This window comes from Hibiscus syriacus, unplaced genomic scaffold (genome assembly GCF_006381635.1).
Source record: "Hibiscus syriacus cultivar Baekdansim isolate YM2019G1 unplaced genomic scaffold, ASM638163v2 tig00112491_pilon, whole genome shotgun sequence".
Taxonomy (NCBI): Eukaryota; Viridiplantae; Streptophyta; class Magnoliopsida; order Malvales; family Malvaceae; genus Hibiscus; species Hibiscus syriacus.
In genome coordinates, this window is record NW_024063344.1 from 1338385 (window position 1) to 1351311 (window position 12927).

The 12927-nt window shown below is 37.1% G+C and overlaps 1 pseudogene; it reads right to left on the reverse strand.

Moving 5' to 3' along the window:
- Window positions 1-659: 659 nt before the first annotated feature.
- LOC120180285 lies at window positions 660-8260 on the reverse strand (annotated as a pseudogene).
- Window positions 8261-12927: the final 4667 nt, after the last annotated feature.

The following is a 12927-nucleotide window of genomic DNA, read 5'->3' on the forward strand; positions in this document are numbered from 1 at the left end:
CACGACAAGATATGTACCAAAACGTTTGTATTTTCGCTCATCTTTCATCAACTAGGATCGGTTTTCCACGAATCTCATTCAAAATCGACAAAATTTAATTTAAAAATTCAACGTATTAATACTTCGATATCTTTCAAAGATCGTCTGACGAAGCTAGTTTTAAGGTACATTGTTCGTCTTCTCGAAGTAATGCTCTTCACCATTCAGATTTCCGAACAAACATCTCAAATCCCATAGATCTAATAAAATCTCAAAACATCTAAAAATGATAGATTTTTTTGTTTAATTTTGTCAAATTTAAGTTTCGTGAAAAACTAATCATACAAGAAGAATAGAGCTTGAACTATAAACATTTTGATACCGATTTTGTCACGAAATATGATAAAAAAAACTAATCATGTGACGATAATTTACTGTAGACGGCGGCCAAAAAGTGGTGCCAAAAAAATAAATTGTGTAAAAGTTAATGGCAAAATCGGTACACCTCTAAAGTTCAGTATCTATGGCAACATCGTTTTAGGTATTAGAACAGTCGTACCAAAATGTTGTTTTGATATGATATATCAAGTCATCAACAGTTAGCTATGTCATCGTCTCATTAGTGACTTAACAACAAAGTGTCATAATTGAATGTAAAACTAAAGTTTAATGCTATAATTGACAAAATTAAAAACTCAGTGGTATAAACGAGTCAGCAGACAAAATTAAGTAGTATCCGAATAATTTTCATTTTAATGCCATCAAAATTGATTTATACGCTAAAAAAGCCTGAATACAAACATACATACATGTCTGACAATCTTGGCAAACTGAAGAGCCAGCTTGATACCATGATGTTTACGAAGTTAAGCTCTTACACATGCGATCGGGGGCTGGATATGTATATATTGATTGCTTCTCCTTTCTTAACCTCATTTGGCCTTGTCTATTTTTATGCCCATCGATAACTGCACGCTGAAACTCAGACCACTGCATGCTTTTGTTCAGGAATAGAGGACCCAGCATTAACAAGTTCGGTCTTATGGTCTTCAAGTTCAAATAAGCTCGATGTCCAAGCTGTAAATAGGATAAAGTGAACTTTTACCCGATGAAATTTGATACTCAAAGAAACAATGAAAGTGGAAATTTGGCAACGGAACTTTAAAGGGCATTCTTACCAAAGCATTGTGCATGTTCCCAGGAGAAGCAGAGATGAAGATGTCACTTTGAAGGCTCACGTAATAATCAATTGCAGCCATCAAAGATGCTTTACCTTCAGCCTTGGCGAGCTCCACCGCTGAAGCAAGGGTCTTCTTGTCTTCCATGAGAGGAAGCATTTTGTGCAATTCTGAGATCCTTGCCTCTCCTCCATAAACCTGAAAAAGAAGAGGAAAAAGGCTCCTTTTAAATCAGAGTTACACTCGAAACAGAAGTTCCCAAAATTAACCTCGTGAATATGACAGATCAAATGGACTCCTATGTAGCAAGCTAAGATGATAGTAGACTAATTCCACTGTCAAGCAAAAAGAAAGAAATGAAAACGGACTTTGTGTGAAGCAAGATAGAGGCGAGTATCATTGTTGAAGCCCAAAGCAGTTAGTAGCAACCCAATCTCCTCTGGAGTTAATGGGCACCGCCCCTGATTTCTCAACTCATTGTCAGTGAATTGAGAGTTTAAGACCCTTCCCTGCCATAAAACTTGGCGGTACTTAGGTAAGGCCAGTCTCTCAGCTTTGCCTTCACCAAAATCGCAAGCTGAATGAGCAGCCATATCCGGCACAAAGTCTAATTAGAAAGGTAATTACAGTTGCTACAGCATATGTGCATATATGTATGTATGTATGTATGTATGTATGAATATATTGTTATGATGACAGGAAGATTAGGGTTTGATCGTGTTGATTTGGGGGAAATTGCGAAGGGAAGAATTGGGAAGCAACAGCAGGAATTGGGGACAACTCGAAGCAAATTAGGGATTTACCTGGAGGCTAGGGATTGATGTTATCTGAAGAATTGGGAATCGAAGGTGATTAGGGGAGTCGGCTGAGGTATATGAGGGGTTAATGGGTTTATATGATAATTTCCTTTTTAATTATTGTTGGACTTTTAAGTTGGGCTTGAGTCTGTTAGAAGAGCATGGGGAGAGAAGAGGGAATGGTGAGTCAGCATAGGGTGGTTATTTTGTTAGAGATGCTATTTTGACAATTGGTAATATATATATATAAGTTGTACCAATCCTTAGGGAATTATCTGATGAATGAAGCACATTTTCTGTATCTAAATCTCTCTCTTTCTGAAATCCCTAAAATTCTTCTATATTTTCATCCTAAATCATAAAAATTGGTAATCAGAGCTGCGTTTTGTGATCCAAAATCAAGTAGTTCACGCTGGTAAAGACAAGGAAGATGCAAAAGACTGAAACCAGTGAGGTACCAGAACAGACCATGGAGGGGAAAGAAGAATCTTTACCATCGTGGTGGACCGAGCAGAAAGTTGAGTTGGAAGGAAGGATTCAAACATTAGAAGAATGAATGACTGAGAACAGAGAGTATTTGCAGAGAATTCTGCAGCTGGTCAATCAAGCAGCTGAGGAGAAGGATTCACCTCAGTCAGTGAAGAATCAACCAACAGAAGTTGAGAAACAGGACAAAAATGGAGGTAAACAACCCTGTTTGATTACGGTTCTTAGCGAGCATGAGAAATATATTTTTCAACCTAATGAACCAGGGATATTAGCTTCTAAACCTGTGGGGTTTATTGGTCATCAAACTGTTAATACAAAGTTGCAAGAAGAAAATCGGATGGGTAGTTCTAGTGAGACTAAAGGCGGAGGAGATGAACATGTTGATACTAGAAGCTACTGTAAAAACCCTTTTGGGAATACAAGTGTTGTGTTACCTAGACCCAAATTGGAGTTGCCAATGTTTGATGGTAACAATTCCAGGGGCTGGATTAGGAAATGTCAGAAGTTCTTTAATTTGTTTGGAATACCAGAGGAGCAAAAACTGGAAATAGCTGCTATGTACTTAGTAGGGAAGGCTGAAACCTGGTTTGATGGTTACATTATGCAGAAATATAGGGTTACTTGGCATGAATTTGAGGTTGATTTGTGTCAGTTTTGGGGACAGAAACTATTCTGATATTATTGATTTGCTCATCATCATAAGGCTGAAATTGAGAAACAGATTGCTGAAATGTTGTCCTCTTCTATTATTCAGGTGAGTAAAAGTCCTTTTGCTTCTCCATGTTTACTTATTAAAAAGAAAGATGGAACTTGGAGATTTTGTGTGGATTATAGGAAACTTAATTCTGCTACAGTAAAAAATAAGTTTCCTATTCCTATAGTGAAGGATTTGTTAGATGAATTGAATGAGGCTGCTTTCTTTTCGAAAATTGATTTGAGGTCTGGATATTGGAAAATTAGAATCAAGGAGGAAGATATTTACAAGACTGCTTTTAGGACTCATCAAGGACACTATGAATTTAAAGTAATGCCTTTTGGCCTTACTAATGCTCCAGCTACTTTTCAGGCTTTAATGAATGATTTGTTTGGAGTATATTTAAGGAAGTTTGTTCTTGTATTTTTTGATGATATATTAGTTTACAGTCCTAGCTTGGCAGAGCATAAACAGCACCTAAGAACAGTGTTGGAGGTGCTGTTGAAAAACAAGTTATATGCTAAAAGGAGTAAGTGCTTCTTTGGACAGCAGCAAGTGGAATATCTAGGGCATTTAATATCAGCTGATGGGGTGGCAACAGATCCTACCAAAATTAAAGCCATGCAGCAGTGGCCTTTGCCTAAAAATCTGAAAGCTTTAAGAGGATTTTTGGGTTTAACTGGATACTACAGAAAATTCATCAGAGGATATGGAGAACTGAGTAAGCCCTTAACCAATATGTTGAAAAAGGATGGGTTTTATTGGTCTCAAGAAGCTATAACAGCTTTTAAAAAGCTAAAGGAAGTTATGTGTAATGCTCCAGTTTTGGCTTTGCCTATTTTTGAGTAGAATTTTTTTTTGGAAACTGATGCTAGTTCCAAAGGGATTGGAGTTGTTCTTTCTCAAGCAGGAAGACCTATAGCCTATTTGAGTAAAGCTTTGGGTCCTAAGCATGCAGATCTCTCAATCTATGAGAAGGAATATTTGGCCATTTTGATGGCAGTTTCTCATTGGAGGCATTATCTAGAGAGTGGTTCTTTTGTCATTAAAACAGATCATAAGTCCTTAAAACATTTACTTGAATAGAAATTAACTACAACTATCCAGAGGAAGGGACTTACAAAGTTATTGGGGTTAGATTATGTAATTCAGTACAGGAAGGGTAAGTCTAAAAAAGCTGCAGATGCACTCTCTAGACAGCAAATGGATTCTGGTGAATTTGTTCAAATGGGAGTTACTGTTATAACTCCGACTTGGGTACAGGATATTGAAAAGAGTTATGAAGAAGATGCTCTAGCTCAAGAAAAAATACCTATTCTGGTTATTAATCCATATCAATTACAGGACTGGAAATTACTGAAAGGAGTTTTGTATTTCAAAAATAGGATTTATGTGGGCAGTAAAGGGGATTTGAGGCAGAATAGAATTGTGGCATTGCATGATTCACCACAAGGAGGTCACTCAGGTATTCAAGTTACTTATCAGAAAATTAAGTCTTATTTTTTCTGGCCAAGGATGAAAATTCAAGTTCAAGAGCATATACAACAGTGTGATGTCTGTCATAGGACTAAAATAGAACATATTTCTAAGCCAGGGTTGTTACAGCCTATTGCCGTCCCAAACAATGCTTGGGAAGTGATTACAATGGACTTCATTGAAGGATTGCCACCTTCAACAAAGTAATATTGCATTTTAGTGGTGATTGATAAATTCACTAAATATGCTCATTTTATGCCACTATCTCATCCCTATACAGTAGTGGAAGTTGCTAGAGTTTATCTGGATCAGGTTTACAAGTTACATGGTCCTCCTAAGGTGGCTATTTCTGATAGGGACAAGACTTTTACTAGTCTGTTTTGGCAAGAATTAATGAAGCAATTGGGTTCAACTACATTCTTTAGTACTGCCTATCATCTTGAGACAGATGGCCAGACAGAGAGGTTGAATCAGTGCTTGGAACAGTATTTGAGGTGTATGTGTTTCTTGAAACCAAAGACTTGGTCCAAATGATTAGCTCAGGTTGAGTGGTGGTACAATACTAACTACCACTCTGCTCTACAGATGACACCATTTGAAGCTTTATATGGGTATAAAGCTCCTAATGTAACATGGACAACAGACTCTAGGGTGGAGGCAGTGAGAGATGTTATGCAATACAGGGAACAGTTAAATTCACTACTACGAGAGCAATTAAAGCTACTAACAGAATGAAGCAGATGAGTGACAAGCATCGAACAGACAGAGAGTTTCAAATTGGTGATGAAGTTTACCTGAAGCTTCAATCATACAGACAAACATCACTGGCCCTAAGACGAAATTTGAAGCTTGCTGCTCGTTATTTTGGACCCTACAAGATACAAAACAGAATTGGTCAAGTTGCTTATAAACTAGATTTGCCAGCAAATTCAAAGATCCATCCAGTTTTTCACGTGAGTTTACTTAAGAAGAAAGCAGGGAACAAAGGACTTATCTCGATCGATCCTCCAGAGGTCGCGTCAGATGGACAACTGAAGATCTACCCAGCCCTTGTTTTGGATTAGCGAGTGATTAAAAGACAGAATCGAGCAATCATTCAACTGCTCATTCAGTGGACGAATATGGGATCAACAGAAGCAACCTGGAAGTATTATACAGTATTGAGACAACAATTCCCTCAGTTCGATCCTTGGGGACAAGAATCATCTGGAGAAGGGGGTATTGTTATGATGACAGGAAGATTAGGGTTTGATCGTGTTGATTTGGGGGAAATTGGGAAGGGAAGAATTGGGAAGCAACAGCAGGAATTGGGGACAACTAAAAAGGAAATTAGGGATTTACCTGGAGGCTAGGGATTGATGTTATCTGAAGAATTGGGAATCGAAGGTGATTAGGGGAGTCAGCTGAGGTATATGAGGGGTTAATGGGTTTATATGATAATTTCCTTTTTAATTATTGTTGGGCTTTTAAGTTGGGCTTGAGTCTGTTAGAAGAGCATGGGGAGAGAAGAGGGAATGGTGAGTCAGCATAGGGTGGTTATTTTGTTAGAGATGCTATTTTGACAGCTGGTACTATATATATAAGTTGTACCAATCCTTAGGGAATTATCTGATGAATGAAGCACATTTTCTGCATCTAAATCTCTCTCTTTTTGAAATCCCTAAAATTCTTCTATATTTGCATCCTAAATCATAACATATATTTGGATAAAAATCAATATAACCAACATACTCATCATCAAACGAGTTTGTGTTGTAAACAACCGACTGGTGCTTTTACCCAGAAATTACCATGAAAGGGCACTCAAAATATACAGTTACAAACGCTTCGATAGTAGATATATCCTACCAACTTCAATGCCCAGTAGCACACCAATGACTGATATCTATAAATTATTTAATGGGAATTCATTCTTACCAGCTATGAAAGAACTGAGCATCATCTTCCACTTTTAGCCTAAAAGGCTCCAGGAACATTACAAATTAGATTATAAATTGGCTTACTCAATTATTTGAATAAGTTGAAATCCATACCTTGTCGAAGCGAAAATGTAATACAACAAACTTTCCAGCTCCCTCTTTTGGGGTATCATTTATTCTCACATAGGACCTCACTGCCCGATGCTTGAAGCTTCCCAGATGAATACCGGAGTCGATGAACAAGGATCTCTCCTATTAATCTGATTCGAGGCACAAATGCTAAAGCTTTGAAGTTTACTTTACGACGTAAATGTTGGATTTTTATAGGCAACTTGTCAAACGCTAGACGATGGGAGAATGGAGATATAGCAGCAATCCCATAACTGCTCCAATAAATATTTATCAATCATAAACAATCTTATTTTCTTAAGTAGTTGAACCACCTGCACACATACAAATTTCTAGGACTATCTGTCACCAAGTGATTATCTAGCATAAGGGCTGAAAACAGTACTAATATACCAAAGAAAGTTGTATCTGTTGCTTAAAGCTTTACCTCTGCATGACAGGCAACACATTTCTGAGATACCAATCTGCCGAAGCATGAACAGGTGCTGTTTTGATTCTAGTAGCCCTTATACCTGAAGCATAGTATTCCCGTGTGCTCCAAGAATATTGTCTTGGGAGCTCTTTAACTATAGAAACTTTGTCACGAAGGACATTGATAAAGTGATCCACATCAAATATATCTGAGAATGAACTGCAGAAGCAAACTCGAATCTCCTCAGATTAAAAGATTAAAAAAAATTACAGGTTGTATATGTTACTCATGAAATACCTTGAATCTTGACAAACAGGATTCACTTCAAGCCTCAAGGTGAGGTATCACAAGTGTCGCATTCAATATTTGAGCTACAGCAACTGCATCACATATCTTGGTAACAATTAAAAAAAGTAAAAGAAGTCAAAAGTTAATGCATTAAAACCAAACTGCAAAACACATGCATTAGCTATCCATTAACTCACCCCCATTCTTTACTGGTTCAATCCTCCATCAAGGAGTACCTGAATATAACCCTGAGATCTTTCAGGCAGTGCTTCAAGAAGTGGAAACAAGCTTATTAGTTAAAGAAAAAAAATCCCATCTCATTCATTTTCGAGGTCCACTTAATGATATCCAAGAATCTCATTCATTTTTCTCCTTGAATCGAATTGTTGCTTTATCGGCTGGAAGGGCAAAATATTAAGAAGCATACATAGTATTGAAATTTGAAGACTTATCAGTTTTCAGCAATAGATAAAAATCAACTAGAAAGGATACTGACAGTTTTCCAATGTAAAGCGACCTCAAGTAAAGACAAGTGTCCTGGTTTCGGAGCATTCAATTCCTGGAAAAGCAAGAGCTTCTTCAATTGATTATTTAATTCTTAAACAAATCATAGTGAAATAAACGCAACCATATATAGAACGATTACTAAAACCTGGTACCGAAAGCAAACTGAAATTGAAACTCCAGTAACAAAATCAAACGTAAAACAAGCTATATAAAAGAAAAAGAAACATAGCAAGCAGAAAATGAAAATTACAGATAATAAAGAGGAATAGGCACGTCCAAGAGGGGCGAAGAGATTTGGGAGAAAAATTGGCAAGAGAAGAAGGAAAAGCGCGGGCAAATGCGCTTTTTTGAGATGGATGAATCTGGTGATTGTAATTATATGTCTGCCTCATTCTTTCCTTTTTTTTTTAGTGTGTACAACGCTAAAACCCCAACCCTAATTCTATGAAAATCAGAATGTAAGGGGGCGTTCTAGTGAAATCAGAAATGGCGGTGATCCAGAGGGAAGTCGACGTTGCTGATGATAAATTAGAAATGGGGCAGGAGAAATTAGGGATTGATGATGTGAAAAAGGGGAAATTGAGAAAAGAGTTAGGGATTTTGAATTTACCTGATGCTTTATTCGACAAGAGTTTGACAGATAAGGAGATGATAACTGGGCTGAAGGAGTCAACATATAAGGAGGAGACGGGTTGTAGCTGAGCTGGATCTGGAACGGTTATATTGTTAGAAGGAATACCAGCTGTCAATAAATAATTGGATAAGCTGAGTAATATATTGAATGTAATGAACAAAAATGGAATTATGAATGAAAATATTGAGTACTTCTTTTCTGTAAACCTACCTTTCTCTCTATTCTTCAATCATTTCTCGTCTTTTCAGGTGAAAACATGATAATTGGTAATCAGAGGTAGATTATTGATCCCAATAATTTTCAAGTTGGGTAAGACAAAGAAAATGCAGAAGAATGAAACCACAGAAACACCAGAACAATTAGTGGAAGCTGGGAATGAAGAGACATTACCATCTTGGTGGGCTGGTCAGAAAAGTAAGCTGGAAGCAAGGATACAAGTACTGGAAACTGGAGTGACGGAGAATAGAGGCTATTTGCAGAGAATCTTGCAGATGGTGAGTCAGGCAGCTGAGGAAAAGGATTCACCTTTGTCTGATAAAGGTCGATTACAAGCAGCTGTATATCAAACTAAAAAAGGAGGTAAGCAATCATGCTTAATAACAGTTCTTAATGAGCATGAGAAATATACTTTCAAGAAAGATGAACCTGGAATATTATCATCTAGACCTGCTGTTATTCCTCAAAATTATTAAAGTTCACTTAATGATATTATGGATGTGCAAAAGTTGAAAATAGAAGTAAATACAGTGGACTTAGGGGAGTCATCTATTGGTAGAGAGGGTCAGTCAAATTATGTTTTCAGGCCTAAAATAGAAATTCAGATGTTTGATGGAACAAACCCAAGAGGCTGGGCAAGAAAATGCCATAAGTACTTTTCTATCTTTAAGGTACCTGAATATCAGAAGGTAGAATTAGCTACAATGTATTTAACTGGAAAGGCTGAAACTTGGTTTGATGGTTATATAGCTCAGAAGCACAAGGTGAATTGGCATGAGTTTACAGCAGATATATGTTATAGATTATGTGATCAGAATTGTAATGATATTGTGGAGGAATTTAATAAGCTGAACCAAAGACAGTCTATAGAAGACTATCATGAGAAGTTTGAAGAATTGAAGTCTTACATGTTGCAGTATAGTCCATTTTTGGAGGAAGGGTATTTTGTTTCCAGTTTTCTAAGTGGATTGAAGGAATACATTAAGCACAGAGTAAAGACTCATAATCCAACCACTCTGACTGCTGCTTTTAGATTAGCAAAACTGGTTGAGTTGACTTGGGAGGTGGAAAGCAGAAAGTTGAGGTTTCAACCTAGAGTGGCATCTACAGGATAGAGTTCCATCTATAAATCTCCTAATATCACATTGAATCAACCACAAAAGGGAGTTATTCAGAATAGACAATCTTTGATGGAGTATAGAAGAACACATGGATTGTGCTACAAATGTGGTGAGAAGTTTAGTCCAGGACATCAATGCAAATTCAAACAGTTGAATTATATGGAGGAGATAGAGGATACAGGAGAGTTTGAGAATGTGGAACCAGAATACAATGAGCCCAAGGAAGCATACTCTGGGGAGGGAGAACTGGAAATATCTATAAATGCAATAACAGGTAACATAGGCTATAATACCTTAAGGATACAAGGTCATATATCAGGGAAACCACTGAACATCCTAATAGACAGTGGAAGCACACATAGTTTCATAACTAGGCAGTGGTCTAAAGAGGGAATGGAAGTGGAGCAGACTCATCCCTTGACCATTACAGTTGCTAATGGAGAGAAATTATACAGTTCAGCTATGAGTAAAAACTTAAGATGGGGAATGCAAGGTTCTCAAATTGAACATGATTTCAGAGTTTTAGCTCTGGAAGGGAGTGATATGGTGTTAGGGGTGGATTGGTTGAGAAAATACAGTCCACTACTGATGGATTTTAACTACATGACTTTGAGTTTCCAGAAAGAAGGAAAAGAGGTTACTTTAAAAGGAGGGCAGAGTTCATCTTCTATTAGATTAATATCAAATAGTAAAATGCAGAAGTTGATGGAAAAAAATAATGATCTAACAGGGGAGATTTTTATGTTGAGTGGGGAGGTTAGTCATGAAGTAGTACCTGTTGAGCTAAAGGGTTTATTGGAGGAATACTTGGTTGTTTTTGAAGAACCAAAAGGAATGCCACCTCCAAGAGAACATGACCACTCAATCAAATTAAAAGAAAGTACAGAAGCAGTGACTATCAGACCCTACATGATGCCTTACCATTTGAAGTCAGAGGTTGAAAAGCAAGTAAGGGAAATGTTATATTCTTCTATAATTCAGACCAGTAAAAGTCCATTTGCCTCACCATGTTTGTTAGTTAAGAAGAAAGATGGAAGTTGGAGGATGTGTATAGATTATAGACAATTGGATGCCTTAACTATAAAAAATAAGTTTCCAATTCCTGTGGTGGAAGACTTGTTAGATGAGTTGACTGGAGCAGCTTATTTTTCTAAACTGGATTTGAGATCAGGGTATTGGCAGATTAGAATTACTCCTGAAGACATTCCTAAAACAGCCTTTAGGACTCACCATGGCCACTTTGAATTTAAGGTTATGCCTCTTGGGTTGACAAATGCCCCAGCAACTTTTCAGGCATTAATGAACAAGCTATTTGAGCCATATCTAAGGAAATTTGTACTGGTTTTTTTTATGACATACTCATCTACAGTTTGGATTTGGAAAGCCATATCAGACACCTCATGACTGTTATGGAAGTTTTAAAACAAAATCAGTTATTTGCAAATAGAGCAAAGTGTTTCTTTGGTCAAAAGGAAGTGGAGTATCTAGGCTATATAATATCTAAGCAAGGAGTAGCTAATGATCCAGCAAAAATTCAAGCTATGCAGCAATGAAAATTGCCAAAAACCTTAAAATCTTTAAGAGGGTTCCTTGGCTTGACAGGATATTATAGGAGATTTATAAAGGGCTATGGAGAGATTGCTAAACCCCTAACTACTATGCTTAAAAATAACCATTTTCAGTGGACAGAAGACAGTAGAATTGCCTTTGAACTTCTAAAAACTACAATGTGTCAGACTCCCGTTTTAGCATTACCTAACTTCACAAAAAGTTTTTGCTTGGAGACAGATGCAAGCTCTAAAGGAATAGGAGCAGTTTTATCCCAATATGGCAGACCAGTAGCTTATCTTAGCAAGGCATTAGGACCTAAACAATTGGATCTGTCCATATATGAAAATGAGTACTTGACTATACTCATGGCCATTTCTAAGTGGAGGCATTACTTAGAAGGGGGTTCTTTTATTATAAATACAGACCATGAGACCCTAAAACATTTACTAGAAAAAAAATTGACTACTTCTATACAGAAAAAAGGGCTTACAAAGTTGTTGGGATTGGATTACATCATTCAGTATAGGAAAGGCAGACACAATTTGGCAGCAGATGCCTTATCTAGAAAAGATGATGATGTGGTGGAATTACAACAATTAACAGCTACTGTTGTTATTCCAACCTGGGTTCAGGAGGTTGAGCAGAGTTATCAGGATGATTCAATGGCAGCAGAAATGATCACTAAATTAGCTGTTCCTACTCAAGATGCAACAGAATGGTCATATTCAAAAAGTGTCCTACGGAATAAAGGTAAGGTCTACATTAGCAAACAGGCTCCCTAAGGAAGCAAATTATAGAGGCTCTACATGATTCTCCCTATGGTGGTCACTCAGGGATTCAAGCTACCTATCACAGAGTGAAGTCTTATTTTTATTGGAAAGGAATGAAGAGAATGATTAAAGATCATGTCCAACAATGTGATATTTGCCAGAGAATTAAAAATGAGCATATTTTGAAACCAGGGTTGTTTCAACCACTATCAATTCCCCAACAAGCTTGGGAATTTGTTACTATGGACTTCATTGAAGGATTACCAACTTCTAACAGGTACAATTGCATACTGGTTGTTATTGATAAGTTTACTAAGTATGCATACTTCATACCCCTGGTATACCCATTTACTTCAACAGAAATAGCTAAAGTATACTTGGATCAGGTGTATAAACTACATGGGCAGCCAAAAATAGCTTTATTTGACAGGGATAAAATTTTTACTAGCCTTTTATGGACAGAACTACTTAAGCTGTTGGGAACTCATACTATATTCACTACAGCTTACCATCTAGAAACCGATGGTCAAACAGAAAGACTAAATAAGTGTTTAGAGCAATATTTGAGGGGAATGTGTTTTATGAAACCTACTAACTGGAGTAAGTGGCTGTCTCAAGCAGAATGGTGGTATAATACCAGTTTCCACACTGCTTTGGGAACTACTCCATTCACAGCTCTCTATGGGTATGTTCCTCCTACTATGACATTATGTTCCTCCTACTATGACATGGTCAACAGAAAAAAAAAGTAGCAGATGTACAGAAAT